General features: G+C 38.0%; 1 long non-coding RNA gene across 1 annotated transcript; it reads right to left on the reverse strand.

Moving 5' to 3' along the window:
• Positions 1–4,624: 4,624 nt before the first annotated feature.
• Positions 4,625–16,647, reverse strand: LOC122680119. Its single transcript, XR_006336638.1, has 3 exons — positions 16,514–16,647; positions 13,661–13,742; positions 4,625–4,767 (listed from the first exon to the last, which is right to left on the reverse strand). It is a non-coding gene; the product is annotated as an uncharacterized LOC122680119 (long non-coding RNA).
• Between the last annotated feature and the right edge of the window lie 11,182 nt (positions 16,648–27,829).

The following is a 27,829-nucleotide window of genomic DNA, read 5'->3' on the forward strand; positions in this document are numbered from 1 at the left end:
ACATTTAAACTAACATGGCAGCCTAGCCAAATAAAACCTTTAATCTTGGTCTTACTAGAAATACTTTCTGCAAAAACTAGCTATTTTTATGAAAGTACTAAAGATAATATCTTCCTGAAAGAGTAGCATCTATTTATGTGAGGTGCTTTTAAAATTTATTTTTAAAACATTGAATATGTTACAATTAAACATAAATCTCTTAAGTATTTAATCCAAACAGCAGAAATCATTTAAGCACTGTGCCAAGATTTGTAGGAAAAAAATATCAGTACCAGACAAAATCTACCTTGGGAAATGTGAAGTTACTGTCATTCACAGTTTAAAAATCATAGCTCAATTTCTTCCAAATTTAATTTATACTAAGGCATCCTAGCTGTGAGTACCAGAATGAAAATTCCATCAAAGAGGGGATATTTGCCCTTTGTTTCACTGCAATATTTCTTGTGTTTGAACAGGCATGGCCCATGGCAGACCTAAGTAAATAGTTGTTGAATATTGGCCCTGTAGGTTCTAAGGTTCCCCAGCTCCAGGGCATACAACATTCAATTCTTCCATGCTACATCCTAAAATATCTAGAAGAATCTGTCTTCACTGGTAAAGACCCGTAGTTGGCACAGGATCAAGTTCAAGTTGCTCCTTTCAGACTGATAATTGTGGAGATTTCCGTCCTTTCAGCTTTCCCTGCCATGTTCCAGAGTTCAGACTTCACCATCCCTAGTTGCTCTCCAAAGCCCCACAAATGATCCCCAGGTACCCATACAGAGAATTGCAAAACCTCTTCTGTTTAAACTTTCTTATGTTCCTCTTTATTTCCATTTCCCTATCCAAAGTTTTTTTTTTTTTTTTACCTTGCCTCCTTTCATTCAAGACTGTCATTTCCCCTATAACTCAGTGGTTTTCAAAATTTAGGAAGTTGATTACTGACATCATAGCTTTCTATCTTCTCTGTTTTACTCAATGATTATTAATTTTACTTGATTATTAATTATTCACTTAATGACTATTATTCTAAATAATAATAAACTCTAAAAAAACCACATGGTAGTTATTTTTTTAAATATATTTAAACAAACCTAGACAGCATATTAAAAAACAGAGACATCATTTTGCCAACAAAGGTTCATATAATCAAAACTATGGTTTTTCCAGTAGTCATGTATGGATGTGAGTTGAACTGTAAAGAAGGCTGAGGGCCAAAGAATTGATGCTTTCAAACTGTGATGCTGGAGAAGACTCTTGAGGGACACTTGGACAGCACGGAGATCAAGCTGGTCAACCCTAAAGGAAATCAACTCTGAATATTCACTGGAAGGACTGTTGCTAAAGCTGAAGCTCCAATACTGATGGGAAGAGTGACTCATTGGAAAAGATCCTGATGCTGGGAAAGATTTAGGGCAGGAAGAGAAGGGTGTGACAAAGGATGAGATGTTTGGATGGTACCATTGACTCAATGGACATGAATTTGAGCAAATTCCGGGAGACTGTGAAGGACAGGGAAACCTAGTGTACTGCAGTCCATGGGGTCACAAAGAGTCGGACATGACTTACCAATATGTTTAAGTAAATAACCAGTATAGTTAACGCCTTAAATCCAAATTGCTTACTATCAATGAGAGAGACTTTACTCTTTTGGAAAATACTTAGTAATCCCTTACTCAGTGCTTTTAAAACCAAATTTCAATACTTTATACTTAAATTAACGTTAGCAATGTTTAATCCATAACAGATAACTGACATATAGATATTTGAGGTTTTCCTACCTGAGGCCCCGTTAGTTTGTTGGGACCAGGTCAGAAACATGTCCCTAGTTTTCCATGTTTGTGAAGTCATTCAAATCTCTTTCTCAGTGTCACAGACATTCTTAATAACAGCAATCTAAAGACTAGACTAGTCTTACTTTCTTTGTGTTAAATCTACTCTGTATGGATCCTGGACTAGTTACCTACAATGCTCTTATTGGATAAAGTTACCTGGAATGTTATCTTCTAATACCCTGTAAATCCAGCATTGGTTATGGTTGGTTAGTCACTAAGTCATGTCTGACTTTGCTACCCCATTGACTGTAGTCTGCCAGGCTCCTCTGTCCATTGGATTTCCTAGGCAAGAATACTGGAATGAATTGCCATTTCCAACTCCAGAGTATCTTCCTGACCCAGGGATCCAACATGAGTCACCTGCAGTACAGTCAGATTCTTTACTAGCTGAGCCACCAGATAAGCCTTAAATCCAACTTTAGACTTGCCTAATAGATTCCCTTAATATTGCCTTATCTTATTTACAAGATTGCCCCTCAATATTTTCTTTAACAATTAAGACTCTTACCTATCCTTAGAAATTCCTTAGGTCAGGTTCATCAGAAAGTAGATCCTGAGACAAAGCTTTCTTGCATGAGGTCGATTGGAAAAATATCTCAGAAACAACCCTTGTAAGGGAGAGAGGGAAGACACCCTTGTAAGGGAGAGAGGGAAGACAGAAAAAGTTGAACTGTGTTGAGGTCACAACTGCAATACTGGCAGATCCGATGGAAAGCTCTGGAGCTGAGTGAACTTTAGACTTGACTCCAATTGAGCAAAGCTGCTGAACTCCAGTACCCCAATAGCAGCCAGATAGTGTGTATGTTGTCTCTGAGAAGGGACTTGACCTTGTGCAAGGTAATTACCTTCACCATAGGATCACCTTGTGAACTATCCGATGAGAAAAGTCCTGGCAGCACCGAAATCAGTGCCTCAGTACTAACGAGGAGACCTGAGCAATGACCCACAACATCCACCACAAGAGCTTCCTGTCCTACAATATAGGAAAATGCAAACTGAATTTTTATATGAATCGAGTTCACATTTTCCATTATTTTGAAAGTGTCTTTGTAGTTGTTTATCTTACTAAACCATGAGTTGATTGAAGGTCAGGGACAGGACTTTTCCACTTTTAATTTCTGACATCTGGCATAATATGTACATGGTTGTTCAAAAATTGTTAAAATATTGAAACTAAAAAACTGGACATTTGACTCAAGTCTGTAAGTAAGCAAATTACAAAAGATTAATGATACAATTGACCTTTGAGCAAACATTAGGGTTACTGGGGCCTCCATATACTTGGTTTCTCTGTACCCAAATTTCCTTTACATTTGCAGATTCAATGAATCACAGATAGTGTGGTTAAGCAATATGAATTTATTGAAAAAAAGATCGTGTATAAGTAGACCCTTGGAGTTCAAACCTTTATTGTTTATAGGACAGTTTAGCACAGTTCAGTTGCTTATTCATGTCCAGCTGTTTGCAACCCCATGGACTGCACCACGCCAAGCTTCCCTGTTCATCACCAAGTCCTGGAGCTTGTTCAAACTCATGTCCATTGAGTTGGTGATGCCATTCTACCATCTCAACCTCTGTATCCTCTTTGCCTCCTACTTTCAATCTTTCCCAGCATCAGGGTTTTTTCAAATGAGTCAGTTCTTTACATCAGGTGGCCAAAGTATTGGAACTTCAGCTTCAGCATCAGTCCTTCCAATGAATATTCAGGACTGATTTCTTGTAGGATGGACTGGTTTGTTCTCCTTGCAGTCCAGAGGACTCTCAAGAGTCTTCTTCAGCACCACAGTTCAAAAGCATCAATTCTTCGGCACTCAGCTTTGTTTATGGTCCAACTCTCACATCCATATATGGCTACTGGAGAAATCATAGCTTTGACTAAACAGATCTTGGCAGCAAAGTAATGTCTCTGCTTTTTAATATGCTGTCTAGGTCGGTCATAGCTTTTCTTCCAAGAAGCAAGTGTCTTTTAATTTCATGGCTGCAGTCACCATCTGCAGTGATTTGGGAGCCCAAGATAATAAAGTCTGTCACTGTTTCCATTGTTTCCCCACATATTTGCCATGAAGTGATGGGACCAGATGCCATGATCTTTGTTTTTTGAATGTTGAGTTTTAAGCCAACTTTTTCACTCTCCTTTTTCACTTTCATTAAGAGGCTCTTTAGTTCCTCTTTGCTTTCTGCCATAAGTGTGGTGTCATCTGCATATCTGAGGTTATTGAAATTTCCCCTGGCAATCTTGATTCTAGCTTGTGCTTCATCCAGCCTGGCATTTTGCATGATGTACTCTGCATATAGGTGAAATAAACAGGGTGACCATATACAGTCTTGACATACTCATTTCCCAATTTGGAACCAGACCATTGTTCTACGTCCAGTTCTAACTGTTGCTTCTTGACCTGCATACAGATTTCTCCAGAGGCAGGTCAGGTGGTCTGGTATTCCCACATCTTTAAGAATTTTCCACAGTTTGTTGTGATCTACACAGTCAAAAAGGCTTTGGCATAGTCAATAAAGCAGAAATAGATGTTTTTCTGGAACTCTCTTGCTTTTTTGATGATCCAGCAGATGTTGGCAGTTTGATCTCTGGTTCCTCTGCCTTTTCTAAATCCAGCTTGAACATCTGGAAGTTCACAGTTCATGTACTGTTGAAGCTTGGCTTGGAGAATTTTGAGCATTACTTTGCTAGCGTGTGAAATGAGTGCAATTGTGCTGTAGTTTGAACATTCTTTGGCATTGCCGTTCTTTAGGGTTGGAATGAAAACTGACCTTTTCCAGTCCTGGGGCCACTGCTGAGTTTTCCAAATTTGCTGGCATATTGAGTGCAGCACTTTCACAGCATCATCTTCTAGGATTTGAAAGAGCTCAGCTGGAATTCCATCACTTCCACTAGCTTTGTTCATAGTGATGCTTGAGTTCACACTCAAGGATGTCTGGCACTCTGTTCAAGGGACAACTGTATATAAAAATCACAAATTTAGTTAAAAGACTTATACATGACTGTTTATATATTATAAAATTTTGCTACCAAATGTGATGAACTGTAATCTAACCCAAGAATTTTCAAGCATGCTAACACTTGAGGGGTGAGGAAAGAGGTAGCTGATTCTCCCCTAATCCTCCTCTGCATCTGCAGCAATACTTAAATTTTATGTCCACATCATCCCTTCACTGAAAAAAATCCATAAAAAGCTAATGGTTCTCAATAGTTATTTCATGTAAGTGTTGAAAAAAGCACAGTGCTTTAATCTGTGAAGGCTGCTCTAACAAATGTCAGACACTGGATGGCTTATAAACCACAGACATTTATTTCTTACTCTTCTGGTGGATGGGATGTCCAAAATCAAGGCTCCAGAGATTGTGTATTTGGTGAGGACTTGCTTCCTTGTTCATGGACGATTGTGGTTTTGCTATAACCTACATGGCAGAAGGGGCAAGGGACCTTCTCTGGCACCTGATTTATAAGAGCACTAATTCCAATCATGAGGGAATCACCCTCATGATCTAATCACTCTCAAAGGCCCCACCTCTTAATCACCTCTTAATCTTGGGAATTAGATTTCAATATATGAGTTTTGAGGGGCTATAATCATTGAGCTTATAACAGGCTTCATTATAACTTCTCATGTTCACAAACAGCTCTAAAGTAAGACAATTACAAGAATATACAAATTAGACATTGTCATATCATTTTTTTAAAAATTGCTGCTTATAAGATTCACAAACATTTAAAAAATATTGTGTCTAGCTTCTTAAGATGAAAGACATGCCCTTAATGCTATAAATTTCTTCCCATCACTGCTTTTTACTGCATTCCACAAATTTTGATAAGTTGTCTTTATATTTTCATTCACTTCAAGTAATTTTAAACAATTATCTTCTTTGACTCAAACATTTGTCTTCTTTAACCTCAAAGTTACCAAAAAGTATGTTGTCTAACTTCAAATATATGGGGATTTAACATCTATCTTTCTGTGTGATTTGTACTGTAATCCCTTTGGGTCTGAAAAAGCATACTCTGTGTTTTTCTATTCTCTTAAATTTGTTAAGACATATTTTATGTCCTCCCAGAGTGCGGTCAGTCTTGATGAATGTTCTGTGTGAGCTTGTGAAGGATGTGTATCTTGCTATTGTTGGCTGAAGTAGTCCATAAGTATCAATTGGCTCAAATTATGGAGAGTGTTTTCCAGATAAAATATATCCTGATTTTCTACCTGATGATCAATCAGTTGCTGAAAGAACAGTGTTGAAGTCTTCAGCTACAGTAGTGAATTTGTCTATTTCTCCCTTTTATCTTATCTGTTTTTGCTTCTTTTTTTTTTTTTTGGACACACTCTTTTTAGGTATACACATTTAAGAGAAATTAAAGTTGACTTCTTTATCATTATGTAATGCCCATTTATCCATGATAACTTTCCTTCTTCTGAAGTATGCTTTATTTGGAATCAACACAGTTACTTTAGTTTTCTTTTGATTATTGTTAGCACAATATCCATTGCTCCATCCTTTTTAACCAATCGGAGATTTTATTTTTAAAGTTGGCTTCCATCAGACAACATAAACTGAGTCTTTACTTTTTTACCCATTCTGACAATCTTTGAATTTTAAATGGTGCTCTGACCATCCATGTTGAGAGTTATTCTTAATACAGTTGGATTAATATCTAACATGTTTGTAACTTTGTTCTATTCATTGAATTTGTTCTTTTTCCCCCTTTTCTGCCTTGTCTGCTACTAAATGAACATCCAATATGATTCCCTTTTACTTCACACATTAGCACATATATTAGTTTTTTAAATGTTGCATTTGCCTTAGATTTTCCAATATACATTTTTTAACTGCTCTGTCTGATAGTCTTTATATATATATATATATATGTATGTATATATATATATATGCATATATACGTATAATTTTATTTATTTATTTACTTATGGCTGTGATTTTTTTTGTGGTTCTTGCTGCTTGGGCTTTTCTCTGGTTTCGGTGATTGGGGGCTACTCATGGGGCTTCTCTTTGTGATGGCTCCTCTTGCTTCTGAGCACAGGCTCTAGGTCACGTGGGCTTCAGTAGTTACAGCACTTGGGCTCAGTAGTCTTGGCTCCTGGGCTTTAGCGCATAGGCTCAATTGTTGTGATGCATGGGCTTAGTTGCCCCAGGGCATGTGGGGTCTTCCAGGATCAAGGATTGCCAAGTTTCCTGCCTTGGCAGGTATATTTTTTTTTACTACTGAGCCATCAAGGAAGCCTCCCAATATACATTTTTAATTAATCTAATTGTTATTAAAATGATACTAGACCATTTCACTTGTAGCAACAGAATATTTCCAATCCCTCTTTCTTCTCCCTGTGACATTGCTGTCATTCACTATCTATCCAAAGGCTATACTCACACAGAACATTGTTACTATTATTACTTGAAATACAGTTATCTTTTATATTAAATAAGAATAAGAAAAATAAAATATTTTTTAATCTTTTTTTTTTTCTCTGACATGCTCTTTTCCTTTAAGAGATTCAAGTTTGTGGCCTATATCATCTTCCTTCTGCTAAGCCCCCCAATATATATTTTTAATTAATGTAATTTTTATTAAAATACTAGACGACTTCACTGTACCAACAGAATATTTCCAATTCCTCTCTCTTCTCTCTGTGACATTGTGACATCCCCTATACTCACACAGAACATTGTTACTATTATTACTTGAAACACAGTTATCTTTTATATTAAATAAGAATAAGAAAAAATACTTTTTAATCTTTTTTTTTTTTAAATTTTTCTCTGACATGTTCTTTTCCTTTAAGTAGATTCAAGTTTGCGGTGTATATCATCTTCCTTCTGATTAAAGAAAATTTTTTTAACTTTTTTTGCATACAGGTATGCTACTAACGGGGTTTCCCTCATAGCTCAGTTAGTAAAGAATCCGCCTGCAATGCAGGAGACCCCGGTTGGATCCCTGGGTAAGGAAGATCCACTGGAGAAGGGATAGGCTACCCACTCCAGTATTCTTGGGCTTCCCTTGAGGCTTAGCTGGTAAAGAATCCACCTGCAATGCAGGAGACCTGGGTTTGATTCCTGGGTTGGGAAGATACCCTGGAGAAGGGAAAGGCTACCCACTCCAGTATTCTGGCCTGGAGAATTGCGTGGATTGTATAGTCCATGGGGTAGCAAAGAGTCAGACATGAATGAGCGACTCACTCACACTATGCTAATGATGATTTCATTCAGTTTTTCTTTGTCTTAGGAAGTTTTTATATTTCTCTTTCACTTTAGAGAGTAATCTTTCTGGATACAGAATTCTTGGCTGGTTCTTTTTATTTTTCTTTCAATACTGAAGATTTATCCTACCTTCTTTCTTACATAATTTCTGACAAAATGCCCATTGTATCTTTGTTCCTCTGTAGGTAAGGTGCATTTTCCCTTCTCTGGATTCTTTTAAGATTTTTTTTTTTCTAGCTTTCTCTCTTTATTTTGGAGGATTAGGGTTTCTAAATATTATGTGTGTGGAAGTAGTGTTTTGGTACTTACTTTTGTTCTGACTTTCCTGGATGTGTGGTTTGGTGTCTATCATAAAGTTTGGGAGCTTCTCAGCCATTATTACTTCAAATATTCCTTTCTTATTGTGGTATGCCAGTTTTGTGTATGTTATATCTTTTGACATTATTCCACAGTTTTTGGATGTTCTGGTTTTGGGGTTTTTTTTGTTTTTTTTTCCTTCTTTTTGAATTTCATTTTGGGAAGTTTATATTGATCTGTCTTCAAGCTCACTGACTCTTTCCTCAGATTTATCTAGTTTATTGATGAACTTATCATAGACATTCTTAATGTCTATTATAGGGTTGGGGATTTCCAGCATTTCCTTCAAATTCTTCCTCAGAATTTGTAGCTGTGTGCTTACCAAGTGTTCTTGCACATTAATTTTTTAAAATAGAGCTCATAATATTTTGTCAAGAGTTTTTAAAAATCCCCTGTGATGATTTTAACATCTGAGTCTAGTTCTGAAGCTTCCTTTATCTCTTTAGACTATTTTTTCTTGCTTTTTGTCATATATTAAACAAAGATTACACATCCCCTTCCCATTCCAGGGCCCTGAGGGGATCTTCACCAGATCCTCAACTGAAACCTGGTAGAGTTTCTAGAGGTAAAACCCACAAAAGATCCCCTAAGATCTCAAAACCTAAACATTTCTCATTTTCATGCTAAACCACAAAATTACTACTTAGATGTTGACCCTGATGCTAGGAAAGATTGAGGGCAGGAGGAGAAGGGAGTGAGAGAGGATGGGATGGTTGGATGGCGTCACCAACTCAATGGACATGAGTATGAGCAAACTCCGGGAGATAGTGAAGGACAGGGAAGCTGCAAAAAGTCAGACATGACTTAGTGACTGAACAATAAACAACAATTAGTTTATGGCTACCTCTGCTTCTGCCCTAGTTAGCAGATTCCAGCTGAAAATCCCAGAATTTACCTGTCTAAGGAAATGGCAACCCACTCCAGTATTCTTGCTTGTGAAATCCCATGGACAGAGGAACCCAGCAGACTATAGTCCACAGGGTCGAAGAGAGTCAGACATGACTGAGAAACTAAATGACAACAAATCCAGTGTAGTATTTTCCCTGAAACCTGCATTTTCTGATGAGTTCAAGAAAAGTCATTAATATTTTTTTTAAAATTGTAATAGCAGATATTTCTAAGCTTTTTACATGTTATTGGTGAAACTGGAAATGTCTTAGTTCTTTTAGGTGAGTGAACCGTGACTTTCTTTCTAGTTTCTAAATTTCTATTGTTGTAGTCTTAGATCTTGTTTTCATTGTCCTTTTTTGATGTTGGCTCATTTTATTAACATTTTTATGGGATTTGGTGAAAAGTAGAGGTTAATATATTTGTTTAATTTCCCACCCAATTATTTCAACTTTACCATTATATCCCCTCAGAACTCCATGAAACATAGTTTCCTCAGTCAGGTCAATAAGTACATTAGTTCCTAGAATGATTACTTTGTTCACTTTCATATATTCAGGGCCAAGACAGTGCTTGGTAAATAATAGGTACCTCAAAAATATGTTCTAAGGGAATGGGTAGATGACTAAATGGCTGAATGAATGAATGGCTACTTTCTTTACTGCAGTTATAGGTATGCCAAGAAGAGTCTTCTCTTCAAACCACCTCATCATTGGTCTGCTTGTGCTGGAAACTCCTTTGGAGTTTCATAGGTGTCAGTCTGGAAGCATTTTCTTGTTTCTGGAGTTATGTGTTCATGTTGAATGACGGGAGAAATGACAGAGAAGACAGTATCATGTAACATTCCAGTAGAAAATTTGCATGAACCTAAGCAAAATTGTTTGAAAACTGTCAAAACTGGCCAAAGTCAAATATTTGTCTTGGTAAGATATTCTTCTTGTAATACCTTGGAAGGAAAGCAAAATGTCTTTAATATTATCTTTTTTCTTATCACAATTATACTTGCAAGTATTTTTTAAATGCTGAATTATTACTTTTACTGAAGAATTTCCATATCTCATTTGTTACTCTAATGTCTAGCACATAGATAGTTTTGAATAAATAATGTTTTCTAATTGATCAAATGAATGCATTCATTCACACATTGTGTTGAGGGATGTGTATTTATTATAGATTTCTGCTCTAGAGCAGAAGTTAGCAAATTTTTTCTAGGTAAAGTTAAATATTTTTTATTTGTGAGCCATAAATCCCTGTTGTAACTGTTCAGCTCTGGTATTGTAGAGCAAAAGCAGCTATAGCCATGTGTAAATAAATAACATCATTGCATGCTAGTAAAACTTTAATTACAAAATTAGGAAGGGGGCTGGATTTGAGCCATGTACCCTGGCTTGGCTAACCCTACACTGGAGTCGAGATATTTAACCCAGATATATACTCTATAATTTTATATTCCTCTCTCTAGTGAATATTCCTCCTGGAATGCCCATAGGTACCTCAATCTCAGCATGCTGAAAACTGTATTTATCATTATTCACCTGCTCAAGTGTTCCCTGTATATTTTTTACCTCAGTAAATGACAAAACTTTCTCCTCAACTAATTAACAGTCTATGTTCACTTCACTTAGTTGTTTTTTGGGTTTTATCTTATTTCTTCATCTAGAATATGTTTCTTTACTGACTTATTTTGTTTAATAGAGACCAATATCCCTTTCATTTTAAAGGATAACATTTTAACAAGTGTGTGTGTGTGTTCAGTTGCTCAGTCATGTCTGACTCTTTGTGACCCTATGGACTATAGCCCACCAGGCTTCTCTGTCCATGGGATTTTCCCAGCAAGATTACTGGAGTGGGTTACCGTTTCCTCCTCTGGGTGATCTGCCCAACCCAGGGATCAAATCTGTGCCTCCAGTGTTTCCTGTGCTGCAGGCAGATTCTTTACTGCTGAGCAATGAGGGAAGCCCCTATTTTAAAAAGTAAGATACATGAAAATGGGATTTGAAATCAGCTATGTTTTTAAAGACATATGACCATGATTTCCTTTAAATTTCATCACTGTAGTTCTATGACTACATGTAGTTCTATGATATCTATGACTACATTTGGAAATAGTATAAAAAGTCAAAATTTGAAAAGTTGTGAATGTCAAATCTATAACCAAATGGTCTTACCATACATCTTATCCCCATAATGATTTTTGCTTTTTATATATGAAAGCATAAAGAGAAGGAATATATGTATTCATGCATATGTAAAATTTCTATTTTTGAAATTTTATGTTTTTATTGAAGGAACACAAAAATTGATGGGTTAAAATTTTTATAATACTGTTTTGAGCATAATATTGTATATTATTTAAATTATTAACTTGAGGTTTCCGTATTTCTCACCAATTGGTTGTCTTTTTCCCTCATTGCTTAATTTTGTAAATAATTATTGACTAAACCTGATTGTTCTCTAAAAGAAGTCCATTTCCCCATGATGTTTGTGTGAGCTGAACATGTTTGTGTGAGCCTATTAATCATGGAGACACATAATTTATGTATCTGGGGGGTGTGTGTGGGTATCTCAGTCACTCAGTGATGTCCGACTCTTTTGCGACCCCGTGGACTGTAACCCACCAGGCTCCTCTGTCCATGGGATTCTTCAGGCAAGATACTGGAGTGGGCTGCCATTTCCTCCTCCAGGGGATCTTCTGGACCCAGGGATTGAACTAGCATCTCCTGCAATGGCAAGCAGATTCTTTACCACTGAGCCACCTGGGAAACCCTTAGGTATTTGGACATATGCATTAATGCATGTTTTCACTTGAAGTTAAATTTAAACCCGGAAGATAAGAGTAAATTTACTCAGCTGCTCTTTTTTTTTTTTTCACATACAAAACTTGTAAAGTAAGCCTTTTAAAACATGAAATTCATGTTAAAAGACCTAAAAATACCCATGGGCGAGATCTGGAGTGAGATGTTCCTGGAGTCAGGGGACCATCCATATTCAGATTTCAGTTCTTCAAAAATAGCTGTGAATTTGTGAAAACAACGTCTCCTATTTATTAATACCACCTTTATTTATCTTGCTTGTGTTTTTCCTGGATGATTGCTCAAAATTTTGCAAGTTAGTCTATGAATGAATACATAAGAAAATATTTATCACTAATCATATGTGCTCACTCACTTCAGGGAATTTCCATTTCATAGATGAGTGTTCCAGATGTGTTTCATAAGTTGCTTCTCCTAGAGACATTGGTAGAGAAAGAAAACTCAGATCTTTACATTGCTGTCCCGGAAGTCCATGTTTTGTCTGAGAACAGAAGTAGGCGTCTTAGAGGGCAGAAGCCCTTTGAAATTCTTTCCAAATTTTAGCTTCCAGACAGCAAGGAGAGGCAACAGTGGCCGGGGAAGGGTGAGTGAGCAAAAGAAAACATGAGGATCCAGAATTCTGGATCAATGCATAGCCAAACACCTCCCACAAACTGGTTTTAAAGAAGCAGTGGAAAGAATTGTGTACAGATAAACTTCTATAAAGTTCTAATGCATTACTGTAAATTGCTTTAAAGAGACCAAGTTTGATTCATGTAATTTACAGTTTCTTAACGCTCTCCCACCCGAAGCCCATGATGCTTTATGTTCTCTGCTTGGTTCTGGTTCCTTTCCAGGCAGAACCCAAATAAAAAGTACAATTTCAACTCAGGGCAATGGACACAAGGCAGCTCTACTTCAAAAGGTCAGCTTATGTCCTGAAGACCATAATTAGCCTAAACTATTAATAGTCATTTTTACTAGTTTCTAAAATAGAACAAGTTAGTCTTACTGTTGGATTTCTTCACAAAAGGTTTTGGTTTAGTGCTAGATTAAAAGGTAGAGTTAAATGGACATGATACGTTGCTTTGGAGTTCTTTTGCGTTGGAGCAATCTGTATTTTGGTAACCAGTTTTTACTGACAGAGCCACAGAATGACAGTGTGGTTTAAAATTGCTTATGAAGCACAATGTATTCATGAAAAAATGTTATAGAAATTCTCTGCCTTTGTCATTTTATTCAGTGTCCCCAAAAGCCAGCATGTCACTGAAGTAAAAGGGTTGACTCTTCCATTGTCTTTTCACCAAAGCCTCCTATATAATATTTCTCAAAGTATATTAGTGGCAAACAACCCATTTTCATCAAAATATATCTTTCTTGACACTCCTGCACAACTGGAATTCATGCCGTGTCACCTTCTAATCCAGCCCTTAGATATTAGCCTTTGATTCAGTCCTTGTTCAGTTAGGTACAGGAAGAGTGTGTTGTGGGCAAGAAGGGTTTGCCTTTCACATCTCTATTAGTGCTCTATCGCTGCTGTAACAAATGACCACGAATCAAATGGCTTGAAACAACACAAATTTATTATCTTACCATTCTGGAGGTTAGAAATCTGAAATGGTCTCATTGGTCTAAAATGAAGATGTCAGTGGGGCCATATTCCTTTCTGAAGACCCTAGGTTAGAATGGAAAAATCAGAACATTTGTGCCTTTCAGTAGTGCTATTGCTTATTAAACTCCACAGGCTGTGTCTGGCATTGTGCTCAATTGCATCTTGTTGTCGCTAAGTCAGGTTTGACTCTTTTGTGACCACCATGGACTGTAGCCCACCAGGCTCCTCTGTCCATAGAATTTCCCAGGCAAGAACACTGGAGTGGGTTGCCATTTCCTTCTCCAATGCATGAAACTGAAAAGGGAAAGTGAAGTCACTCAGTCGTGTCCAACTCTTAGCGACCCCGTAGACCACGGCCTACCAGGCTCCTCCATCCATGGGATTTTCCAGGCAAGAGTACTGTAGTGGGGTGCCATTGCCTTCTCTGTTGTGATCAACTAGATGGAGCTAAATGACTCTCAGTTCATAGGCACTGGGGAGTGCTGCTCTATTCATTCTGTTTCCTTCCACTCTTATTCCAGACCTGCAAGCGGCAGCAAGTACTGATAAGTGGGTTTGCCTCAGTTCAGTTCAATTCAGTTCAGTCGTTCAGTTGTGTCCGACTCTTTGCAACCCCGTGAATCGCAGCACGCCAGGCTTCCCTGTTCATCACCAACTTCCAGAGTCTACTCAAACTCATGTCCATTGAGTTGGTGATGCCATCCAGCCATCTCATCCTCTGTCATCCCCTTCTCCTCCCACCCCCAATCTGTCCCAGCATCAGGGTCTTTTCCAATGAGCCAACTCTTCACATGAGGTGGCCAAAGTATTGGAGTTGCAGCTTCAGCATCAGTCCTTCCAATGAACACCCAGGACTGATCTCCTTTAGGATGGACTGTTTGGATCTCCTTGCAGTCCAAGGGACTCTCAAGAGTCTTCTCCAACACCACAGTTCAAAAGCATCAATTTTTTGGCACTCAGCTTTCTTCACAGTCCAACTCTCACATCCATACATGACCACTGGAAAAACCTTGACTAGACGGACCTTTGATGGCAAAGTAATGTCTCTGCTTTTTAATATGCTGTCTAGGTTGGTCATAACTTTCCTTCCAAGGAGTAAGTGTCTTTTAATTTCATGGCTGCAGTCACCATCTGCAGTGATTTTGGAGCCCAGAAAAATAAAGTCATCCACTGTTTTCCCATCTATTTCCCATGAAGTGATGGGACCAGATGCCATGATCTTAGTTTTCTGAGCTTTAAGCCAACTTTTTCACTCTCCTCTTTCACTTTCATCAAGAGGCTTCTTAGTTCCTCTTCACTTTCTGCCATAAGGGTGGTGTCATCTGCATATCTGACGTTATTGATATTTCTCTTGGCAATCTTGATTCCAGCTTTTGCTTCTTCCAGCCCAGCATTTCTCATGATGTACTCTGCATATAAATTAAATAAGCATGGTGCCAATATACAGCCTTGACGTACTTCTTTTCCTACTTGGAACCAGTCTGTTGTTCGTGTCTAGTTCTAACTGTTGCTTCCTGACCTGCATATAGGTTTCTCAAGAGGCAGGTCAGGTGGTCTGGTATTCCCATCTCTTTCAGAAGTTTACACAGTTTATTGTGGGGTTTGCCTCAGTAGACCTCAATTTTTCTTTCGATGGACAATGCTAATGTCTCAAGAGAGGTTGAGGGTGTATATAAAGAACAAAGGGCTTTCCCAAACCTGTTTGGCCATTATCCTAAGCCACATCTTCCAATACAGTTTTTATTGGCAATAAAATTGGCATATCCATCCTATCAATTTATCTCCTATGTATATAAGATGTTTTATTTGTGACTCTCATAAACATTTAATATCCCTTCTTTGTAGAAGTTCTGGATCTACTCAAATCACCAGCTGGGACTCAAACATAGATCTGATACTTTGGTACTGCTAAGTCACTTCAGTCGTGTCCGACCCCATCCCTGGGATTCTCCAGGCAAGAACACTGGAGTGGGTTGCCATTTCCTTCTCCAATGCATAAAAGTGAAAAGTGAAAGTGAAGTCGCTCAGTCATGTCTGACTCTTCGCAACCCCATGGACTGCAGCCTACCAGGCTCCTCCGTCCATGGGATTTTCCAGGCAAGAGTACTGGAGTGGGGTGCCATTGCCTTCTCCATAAGGCCTTCCTTATTCTTAACCATAAGTCATACTATAATTATTTTAAAGTTTAAATAATTTCATTAGCTATATCCCACACATAAAAGATGTTCAATAATTGTGAAATTTTCTCCTACAGTTTTATGAGTAAGAGGAGAATCAAGTAAGAATTGTAAAATATTGTTTAGGTAATTTTTATATTAACCAGCCCTCAGCAAATAATTTTCAGTGTAAGAGGTATCTGATTTTTTCATTCACTAATTGGTCCCTTCATTTATACGTTCAATTAGCTTTTACTTTTTTGAGAGAAATATAAGGTAACATGAATAAGACCAAATTTAGCTTTGAGAAGAGCTTTCATGTTTTTAAATCAGCAGTATAGAAGAATGGAATTCAACTGTGTCCCTATAACTCTCAAAGCTAATATTTCTATTTTTCCCTGATATAGATTAATGTAACCAAAGATGAGCTGCCTGAAACTTACAGTAAATAATACCAACTCAGGTGTAGAGCCATAACTTTTACTTCTGTAACCCCAACATGAATTCATCCTTGTAGCTTTTGACAGTAACATACTTTGGCATAACTCTGACTATCTGAATATCATAACCCCTATAAGTCAGCAAGACAAAATTTTGCTTGATTAAAAAAAAAAATTGTGGACAGGATACTCTCCAGTATTATTAGGCTCCCATTGCAAAGCCAGCTACAACACTTACTAAACAACTGACAGATTTTCTCTGTTGCAGCTGGCGAAAAGTTTTATAGACCAGTAGATATTTCTCAGGACATCAAATGCGGGATGAGATCAGTCTGTCTCTTTGGGATTAGGCTGCAGAGCTATTGGTGTTTCTGAGGAAAAACAGTGACAGATGTTGTATCATTCACTTTGTTGTTGGGCAGATTTATATAGGCATCTTACTACCATGTAGCTAATGTTAAAACCAGAATTTCCACATGTGAAAATATACACTGTTGGCTTAGCAAGTATGAATACTTGCTGTATCATCTTATGCTGTAATAGTTAAGCAGAATGTGGAAATTTTACCCTTTTGGAAATATAATTTGGAAAGCCAGACTTCATTTGATTTTTTCAACTACGAAATTTTCTAAAGCTTTTACACATAGACTCTTCTGATATTTGCTAGAGGGTGTGATGATTTACAATATAGATCACATAATAAATAAGAGACTAAACTCTGGAGTCAGAAGATCAGAGCTTGAATACTGGTTCATCCATTTGAGATGCATGACCATGGTGAAACCAATCAACTTTTCTAGTATTTATTTGTGAATAATGTGTATCAGCCTCAGATATTTATTATAAAATTTTATCTCATTTTTACTTCTAATATAATATTTGGTATATAATAATACTTATTAGCTATTATTACTACCCTATATTAAGTTTTGAGCAGCAACAACACATCCAAAGGATTGAATTGAAAAAGACTTCATAATGAAGGAGCAGACAGAGGTGTGTTCAGGAGATAAAGTAGAGAGAATGATTGATTATCCCTAACAAGCAACAGTCGCAAGCAATGACCAACCCTGTAGGGAAGAGGGAAGGGACTGGTATCATCAGAGTCCAGGGAAATCTGTAGCCTTGGAGATGGAGGGTCTCTGAATAAGCGTGGCTGTAGAGGCAGAGACACACAGCCACTGAACCAGCCACAGTTAGTGGGGAGAAAGGTGAAGGGATTCAATTCTTCCTCTGCCTGGCAAATTACTCTCATTTGTCAGATCCAGTGAAAGCCAGAGATGAAGGAAACACCATAAGGAGGTCCATAGGGGACAGCCCACTGGGGCTCAAGAAAGGGTAAAGATAGTAAAAAGAGAATAGCCAGCATGATATTAAATTTAACCATCTCCTGAGGTCCCACGTCTCCTCGTGAATTGTGACAATTTGGGCCTGCTTGCCAAGCAAACACTTGCTCTGTCCCATCCAGGATACAGCTGTGGCCTTCTTGGAGCCCCCACTGCTCTGGACGCCAGTTTCTCTCTCTCTCTCAGCCATGTGGAATTCTTTCAAATCCAAGGTCTTGAGGTCAGAAGTCCACAGAACTTCCCTATACTGGAAGCCTTCTCAACCTGGCCTCATCATGGAAAATCATTGCCAAGAGTGCTCTGATGTGAAGAAAAGGTGCAGGCGTAGCTGTGTGATTCTACTGAGTCATTTCCAGTATCAGCACCCAGACCACCACCACGTTTTTCTCTCCCAGAAACACACTTTGGAACACACATAGTTTTTAACCTTTTTCCAAATAGAAGAGGGTAAATTTATCAATTATAAGATACTTGTCAGTAGTTGCCCTTTCTACCAGTACATTTAATTTAGGAACTTCTTTCATGGGAAATAGTTGGTGATTTCAGACTGTTCCATAACAGTCTCTCAGGGGAATAAGGTTCTGGAATGGCGTATGATTGAACAGAAAACACATTTTCAGAATGTCTTTCCTCTCTTGCTTTAAAGTAGCTGGATATAATTTAAAGCAGAAGATTGAGATCAGTCTGACTCCACCAGCTCAGAGAGCCCCCTTCACCTTACTGGGTGGCCATGCTTTTATCCGTGATATTAGCATATGAATATTTGCCCTGCTCTTGAGTAGAATTTACATAACAGATATGAGAATCTTTATGTAAATCATAATTTACATGAGAGATTCATTCTTTTTTCTTTTCTTTGTCTCTGTTCCTTTCTCTCTCTTTCTTTTCTGATAATATGAACTCTGCTGTCTTCTAACTTGGGGAAAGCCTTGGGTTTTGCTCAAGAGTTAGACAATGACCAACTTTGAGACTCTGAAGAAATCACATGATGCTAAACAGATAATAGATACTTTAAAGATATATTATTTTTAAAAGCCCTTTGAATAAAATATATTTAATTTTGTCTTTAATTCTGAACTTTAACTGTACAAAGTTATTTAACAATGATCAAATTCAAATATTAATTCTGTTTTGAGATACAGTTGGTTTCCCAGTTCCTTGCCAAGTTAATAACAAATAATATTATTTCAAATAATTGATTAATAGTGTTTAATTCAGTTATGCTGTTAGTATAACTTTTAAAAAATGCTTACCCTCATCACAGAAGAAGAATGATATAATATACCAGATGGAAATCCACTTACTCCTTAGGGGTCAGGAATGCAAATAAAATAACTATGTAATAATATGGTCCAGCTGCACTTTGGATTTAGCAGAGGCCCCAGTTGTGATGTGACATCTGAAAGATTTTTCACAACATATTTTTCCAGTTGAAATTTGTCATGTCCAGATACAGGATCTGCCAAATTACAAAAATCTACACAGATGCTAGATTTTGAAAAAGAAGGGCCTGTACAAGTTAGGAATTGTTCATAACTACTCCTCCTCTCATCCCCCTCAAAATGCAATACTGCAACTCAGATATTCTTCAGTGAATCAATAAAATAAGTAGGTTCTACCTTGCTCTGAGTGTATTTCTTTATAGGAGGCACATCAAAAGCCCCTGACAGAGAGTGTTTGTAGTTGTCTGTGAGCATGTTTTCAAACTATGGACCATTACTGGAAAACCAAAAAGCACATGGGAAATGTACACTTACATTTCACTGCTGTTCAAAAGACCTCAACCTTTGAGCTGTATTCTTGATCCTTTTACAAGTACAGTCAGTTGGTGTACTGAAGAGTGTTATGAACTACACGTCAAGTAAACTGAGTCCAAAGCCAGGTTCTCCCATTTGCATGTTTTGTGACCCTGGGGACAGGTATTAAACTTCCTGAGTGTGAGGTTCTGAAGTGAACAATGTCATGCTTAAACCTGGGCTTCCCAGGCAGAGCTAGTGGTAAAGAATCTGCCTGTCAATGCAGGAGATATAAGAGACATAGATTTTATCCCTAGGTCAGGAAGATCCCCCGAAGTAGGAAATGGCACCCCACTCCAGTATTCTTGCCTGGAAAATTCCATCGGCAGAGGAGCCTGGCAGGCTACAGCCCTTGGGGCCACAAATAGTTGGACATGACTGAGTAACTGAGAAAATGCTTAAACTAGAGAATTTCCATATTCCTTCTAAATTCTGAAGTGTATTGAAACTTATGCTCTGAATTTTAGAATTCAGCTATCTGTGGCCTATGCTGCCCCAAAATGGTCTCTAAATAATTTTTTATTTTGAAATTTTAATAGATTTAATTTTTTTAGAGTAGTTTTGGGTTTTCAGGAAAAAAATGTTCAGAAAGTACAAGGAATGCCTTTATACTCTTGGCTCCATTCTCACGGTTTCCCTTAGCATTGACTTCTTGCAATATGCAGTATATTCAGTACGTTAACTGAATTCCATAGTTTGCATTAGGGTTCACCTCTTATGTTGTGGTGGTGGTTTATTGTTAAGTTGGGTCCAACTCTTGCAACACCATGGACTGTAGCCTGACAGACTCCTCTCTCCATGGGATTCTCCAGGCAAGAACACTGGAATGGGTTGCATTTCCTTCTCCAGAGGATCTTCCTGACTCAGGAATTGAACCCGGGTCTCCTGCTTTGCAGGCAGATTCTTACCGACTGAGCTATGAGAGAAGCCCCTTATGTTGTAGTTTTGGCAAATGCATAATAGTTTGTGTCCTCATTATAGTATCACACAGAATACTTTCATAAACCCTAAAAGTACCCTGTGCCCCACCAATTCATTCCTGTTTCCCTGCTCCTGAACTTGGGAAACCATTGATTTTTTTTTTCTAACTCTATAGTTTTGCCTTTCCCATAATATCATATGGTTAAGATCTTACAGTGTGTAGCTTTTTCAGTTTGGCTATTTTCTTTTAGCAACATTCATTTAAAGTTCCTCCATGTCTTGTTGTGGCCTGATAGCTTATTTATTTTTATCACTGAAAATATTCTATCACATAATTGCATTACCTTTAGTTTATCCATTGTTCTGTTGAAAGGCATTTTCATTATTTCCAATTTTTGGCAGTTATAAATAAAGCAACTATAAACATTAGTGGGCAGGTTTTTGTGTGGACATAAAATTTTAACTCATTTGGGTAAATATCTAGGAGCATGATTGATGGCTATATTTTAAGACTATGTTTAACTTGTAAGGGAGTGCCAAACTGTCTTACAAAGTGGTTGTTTCATTTTGCGTTCCTACCAAAAGAGAGCAAGAGTTTCTATACACAAATGTTTTTATTTTAGCAAATACAATATAAATAAAGTTGGTCCAAATAGCTCCTGAGTGTGAATAGTTTAATAAATAAATATCAATTAACTTATATTTCATATCATAGGAATCCTTGATTACACAAGATAAAAAGAGTTTGATGTATGTTTAATAATGTTGTTTTACAGACTTTACTATCCATTAAACTATATATCTAAAATATTCCATATAAACAAAAAACTGTTTTTGCATAATCTCCTTTAAGAACACTTAAGCTACATGTGATGTTTAGTACATTTCATGTATATTTATATTACTGTAAGTTAGATATGCAACTGATGAGTCCCAGGAATTTCTACAGCACTTCTGAGATAATCACAAGTCATGTTGGTTTTATTGAGTCTCAATATTTGACCTCTGTTTGATGCAGATGTTTTCTGGTGATCAGACACGTCTTGGTGAGATCCCAGGTTATAACATTTAGAATATCATCATATAAGAAATTAAATTTTCAGGCCTAAAGTATAAGCTTTGGAGCATGAGACCCTTAATATAGCTCCTGATTTCCTCCTTATTTTCACTTATTTCTACTCCTGCTCTTGTCCATCATTCCAGATATAAAGAATATTGTGCTGTGCCTGCTGTGTTTAGTTGCTCAGTGGTGTCCAGCTCTGTGCGACCCCATGGACTGTAGCCCACCCGTCCATGGGATTCTCCAGGCAGGAACACTGGAGTGGTTTGCCACGCCCTACTCCATGAGATCTCGCCAACCCAGGGATCGAACCCAGGTCTCCCACTTTGAGGGTGGACTCTTTACCGTCTGAACCACCGGGGAAGCCTAAAGAAATATTATTCAACATGAAAATGCTTGCTTTATGGGTCCTGGCAGTGCAGGGGTGGGGACTTTGCCTTCCCACACAGGGGTGCAGCTTCGCTTCCTGGTCAGGGAGCTAGGAAGATAGGATCCCACAAGCCTTGTGGCCAAACAAAACACAAAAGAGAAGCAATATTGTAATGAACTCAGTAAAGATTTTTTAAATGGTTTGCATAAAAAAAAATCTTTAAAAAGAAAAGAAAATGTTTGCTTTAGTCCCAAATTCTGGAAGCATATAGTGAATTCAGATGTGGGTCCTACAGTCAAAGTGTTGGTTCAGTTCCCAGGTCTGCAATTTCTTAGCTATTTGAAAATGGGTTGTCATATAACCTTTATTTGCCTCAATGTCCCCATTGATATAAAGTATTTACTCCATAGAGTTGTTGTAAGGCTTAAATGAGACAATATCTGCAAATATTTGAGCACAGCAGAGAGATAGCAGACACTTTCTTGTCTATCCTGTCAAGTATTATCATTAAGTGCTGGACTTGTTACTTTCCACTGACTCTCCTTTTCCTCTGCCTCACTTATTTATAAAAAGCATTGAAGGATCATCTCAAAGAAATCCTCTTTGGCAATCTGTCATTGTCCCTCACCACAACCTGAGTGAGTTCTCCTTGCTGGATGGAGCCTTCTCTTTCTCTTTATCCTAAAACTCATCACGCTATCTAGTTTGTTTCTTTTCTGCTTGTTATTAACATATAAATCCCTTGCAATCACAGACTCTGTGTTACCCCCTTGTTATCACCAGTACCGGGCACTTAGGAATCCTTTTGTTGAAATAACAGAAGGCTTTACTCAGACTCAGGCTTAAAAAACAGAGGAATCTAATGGGCTAAGTAAGTGACCACCAGAGGTATGTCTGAATTTAGGCAAGGTTTAATTAAATGTTCTTGATAATATCAAAAAGACTCTTCATTTCCATGCCTTCTTGGCACTTCTCATGCTGTTCAACCTAAGGCTGCTTTTTCTTGGGGTTTCAAGATGCCAGCCAGGGTCTGCTAGTGGCTACCAGTGACTCATTTACTGTGAGCAGACACAGAGCACGTTGGTCCAAGAAGCTCTCTTGGGAAAACATGAAAGTTTCTTTCTCAGAAGCCCTCAAAACCATCTCCTCCCATCACACTGACCTGAAATAGATCATGTGCTTATCCCTAAAGTCCAACAGCATGGGTTGTGCCTATTGGCTTAGGTCAGTTGGGTCATACCTACAGCTGGGTTTGGGCTATTTCAGCTTGCCTGCACTGGCCCCTGTCACATGAGCTGCGCAGAGAGAGAAGAAAGTAGGATAAAATTAACAGACTGTTACCAAGAAAAAGGAGGAACTAATGTGATAAACACAATTACACCCTCTCTTTTCAAAGACACAAAACTGGGTCAGAAAATGTCTTATGATCATTAATGCTGTGACATCTTTGAAAGAAAGTATATGCTTAAGTATGATTTTCCCCATGTCTACCTCTTTGAAATGAGATTCAGATTAAGGTATAGGAGCTAACCTCCAATATGTACATTGTGAATTGCACATATTGTTTGATATGAACTTCATGAGAGTAGGTTCCTGATTTATTTGGATTCCTACTAAATCCCCAAGTCATAGAACAGTGCCTGACACATAGTAGACATACAATAAATATTTCTTTAATTAATTCATATTTCTAATGTTAAAGGTTTACCAATGTAAAGACTACAAATGCAGACGTTGGAGTTAAAAAAAATCACATTTGTTCTGTCTAGATTATTAATGTGTCCAAGTCTCTTCATTAATGACTAACTTACATGGCATTAGACTAAAGAGAGCAAATAAAAACCATATGCTCCAAAGAACTTGCTCAAATCATGTGAGCAGCTTCATCATAAGATGACTGATGAAGAAATTCAAATTCGAGGCAATAAGGCGAGTACTCTAAACTTGCATGCTGGGGAAGAGCAGGTTCTATTCCCAGCGTAACAGTCTGAGTGAGAAAAAAATCTAATTCACAACATACAACTTCTCTTTACAAAACTCTTACACTGACTGTATTTCTATTCAAAAGTCAGCCGAAAGTTTTGAAAGACCGATGAAATTTTATAAACAATCCCTCTCCCCCAACTTCCATTATAACGTCTTAGATTTATCTTGTGATTAAACCAGTCAATCATAAGGGAGATCCACCCTGAATATTCACTGGAAGGACTGACGCTGAAGCTGAAGCTCTAATATTTTGGCCATCGGATGTGAACAGATGACTCATTGAAAAAGTCCATGATGCTGGGAAAGATCGAGGGCAGAAGGAGAAGAGGATGTCAGAGGATGAGATGGCTGGACCGCATCACGGATGCAATGCACATGAACTTGGGCAAATTCCGGGAGATGGGGAGGGACAGGGAGGCCTGGCGTGTTGTAGTCCTTGGGGTCACAGAGTCGGACATGACTGGGCAACTGAGCAACACCAACAACAGCAATAACTCTCCCTCATTCACTCCCCTCCCATTATTGTTAATACCTTGCTGTTGCTCAAATAATACAGGTAGTGTCTTGCATTAGAGCCTTGGCACCAATCATTCCATTTGCCTGAAAATCTCTTCCCTTACACTGGACAACTCTGCTCAGCGTTACCTCTGTGATACCTAACATGGTGCTCTATTTAACACTGTATCCTATTCCTCCCTTCTACCTTGACACTAAACCTCCATATAGTGTTCTACCGTTATTATTTCCACAGCATGTCTTAAGTTCTCACATACAACATAATCATTGTTATTCATTTTTTACTTCCCCCATTAAATGCAAACTTCACGAGTACAGTGGTTATTATTTTGCCCACTGATTGATTCTGAAGCATAGAATAAGACTTGGAACATAATATATTGATATTCTCAATACGTATGATTTGAATGAGCTTATGTATTGAGTAAGCAGGCATGTGTGTGTAGTCGCTCAGTTGTTTTCAACTCTTTGCGACCTTTTGGACTGTGGCCCGCCAGGCTTCTCTGTCCACTGAAGTTTTAAGGCAAGAATACTGGAGTGACTTGCCATTCTCCTCCTCCAAGGCATCTTCCCAACCCAAGGATCGAACCTGCACCTCCTGTGTCTTCCTGCATTGCAGTTGGATTCTTTACCTGCCGAGCCATTGGGGAAGCCCATACTGTATTAACCACATATTCTAGTCAGTAGTTCAGGCTTATCCTATATAGAATAGTAACCCAATAATGCAAACTGAGTGTCTGTTTGCATTTTCCAATATGTTGACTATTATTTATTCTAGAAAATATGTTGGAAAATATACTTGCCAAGCAAAATATATATTAAGCATATTAATACTCTGCAATTTTTTGCATTTTAATAAAACCCAACTGTCCAGTGAAACCAAACAATGATATGATAGGCATAACAGTAACTATATCACAGCCAATTTTGGATTTTTGAGCATTTGCCCAAGGTCTAAATATTTAACAAAATTTTGGCAGAAACTCAAATATATACTTTATTGATTTATTGTGTGGCCCGTAATGGTTGAAACTTGAGTTTTTCCAGCAGGACACTGCTAAGGATGAAGATTCTATGTTTTCACAAAATGGCACTTACTTTTTTCTAAAGAAAAATAATTTCCAACAAGTTTTATGATCTTACATTCAAACTTTTAAAAAAAAGAACTAACCGATAATTAATCTCTATATTAGTGAAATATTAATTGTACAGAAACTAGCATGTATGTAAGAGAAATAAGTCCTCTTTGGTATTTTTTTCCTGATGAGATTCTTTCTTTTAAACTTTATTAATTGATACTACTGATAGCCTCTTACTTGGAAAATAGTCAGCTATTTTTATGGATGTGATTATCTCAGTTCATCCAGGCTACCAAAACAAAAATACCATAAACTGGGTGGCTTATGAACATTTATTTTGAAGACAGGAAAATCCCAGATCATGACATATTCAGTGTCTGATGAGAACCTGCTTTCTCACTGTTAATCTCACATACAGGAAAGAGTGAGGAATCTCTCTTGGACCCCTTTTATAAGGGTACTAATTGCATTTACCATGGCTCCACACTCATGACCAAACACTTCCCAAAGGACTCACTTTCCAATATCATCTCTTTGGGGGTTAGAATGTTAGCATATTAATTTTGAGTCATCATGGGAGTGGATACTTATTTAGTGTTCCCCAGACAAGCTCCCGTAGCTGGAATCACCTTGACCAGAAACAAACCCCCCTGACCCTAGCCCAAATTGCCAAATTGTGTTCAAGCAGACAAAAAGGACCACTGATCCTCAGTGATCAGTGCAAAGAAATAGAGGAAAACAATAGAATGGGAGAGTCTAGGGATCTCTTCAAGAAAATTAAGGATACCAAGAGAACATTTCGTGCAAGGATAGACACAATAAAGGACAGAAATGGTATAGACCTAACAGAAGCAGAAGATATTAAGAAGAGGTGGCAAGAATACACAGAAGAACTGTACAAAAAAGATCTTGACAACCCAAATAATCACGATGGTGTGATCACCAACCTAGAGCCAGACATCCTGGAATGCGAAGTCAAGGGGGCGTTAGGAAGCATAACTATGAAAAAAGCTAGTGGAGGTGATGGAATTCTAGTTGAGCTATTTGAAATCCTATAAGATGATGCTGTGAAAGTGCTGCACTCAATATGCCAGCAAATTTGGAAAACTCAGCAGTGGCCACAGGACTGGAAAAGTCAGTTTTTATTCCAATCCCAAATAAAGGCAATGCCAAAGAATGCTCAAATACCACACTCATCTCACATGCTAGTAAAGTAATGCTCAAAATTCTCCAAGCCAGGCTTCAACAGTACGTGAACTGTGAACCTCCAGATGTTCAAGCTGGTTTTAGAAAAGGCAGAGGAACCAGAGATCAAATTTCCAACATCCATTGGATCATTGAAAAAGCCAGAGAGTTCCAGCAAAACATCTACTTCTGCTTTATTGACTATGCCAAAGCCTTTGACTGTGTGGACCACAACAAACTCTGGAAAATTCTTAAAGAAATGGGAATACCAGACCACCTTATCTGCCTCTTGAGAAATCTGTATGCAGGTGAGGATGCAACAGTTAGAACTGGACATAGAACAACAGACTGGTTCCAAATAGGAAAAGGAGTACTTCAAGGCTGTATATTGTCACCCTGCTTATTTAACTTATATGCAGAGTACATCATGAGAAACCCTGGACTGGATGAAGAACAAGCTGGCATCAAGATTGCTCGGAGAAATATCAATAACCTCAGATATGCAGATGACACCACCCTTATGGCAGAAAGTGAAGAAGAGCTAAATAGCCTCTTGATAAAAGTCAAAGAGGAGAGTGAAAAAGTTGGTTTAAAGCTCAACGTTTAGAAAACTAAGATCATGACATCTGGTCCCATCACTTCATGGCAAATAGATGGGGAAACAGTGGCAGACTTTATTTTTTTGGACTCCAAAATCACTGCAGATGGTGACTGTAGCCATGAAATTGAAAGACACTTGCTCTTTGGAAGAAAAGTTATGACCAGCCTAGACAGCATATTAAAAAGCAGAGACATTACTTTGCCAACAAAGGTCCATCTAGTCAAAGCTATGGTTTTTCCAGTGATCATGTATGGATGTGAGAGTTGGACTATAAAGAAAGCTGAGCACTGAAGAACTGATGTTTTTGAATGGTGGTTTTGAAGACTCTTGAGAGTCCCTTGGACTGCAAGGAGATCCAACCAGTCCATCCTAAAGGAAATCAGTCCTGAATATTCATTGGAAGGACTGGTGCTAAAGCTGAAACTCCAAAACTTTGGCCACCTGATGGGAAGAACTGACTCATTTGAAAATACCCTGATGCTGGGAAAGATTGAAGGCAGGAGGAGAAGGGGATTACAGAGGATGAAATGGTTGGATGTCATCACCGATTCAATGGACATGAGTTTAAGTAAAGTTCAGTAGTTGGCGATGGACAGGTAGGCCTGGCATGCTGCAGTCTATGGGGTTGCAAAGAGTTGGACACAACTGAGCCACTGAACTAAAGTGAGACAGAAGAATTGGTGTTCTAAGGCAC

Source organism: Cervus elaphus, chromosome 3, assembly GCF_910594005.1.
Source record: "Cervus elaphus chromosome 3, mCerEla1.1, whole genome shotgun sequence".
In the NCBI taxonomy this organism is placed as follows: domain Eukaryota; kingdom Metazoa; phylum Chordata; class Mammalia; order Artiodactyla; family Cervidae; genus Cervus; species Cervus elaphus.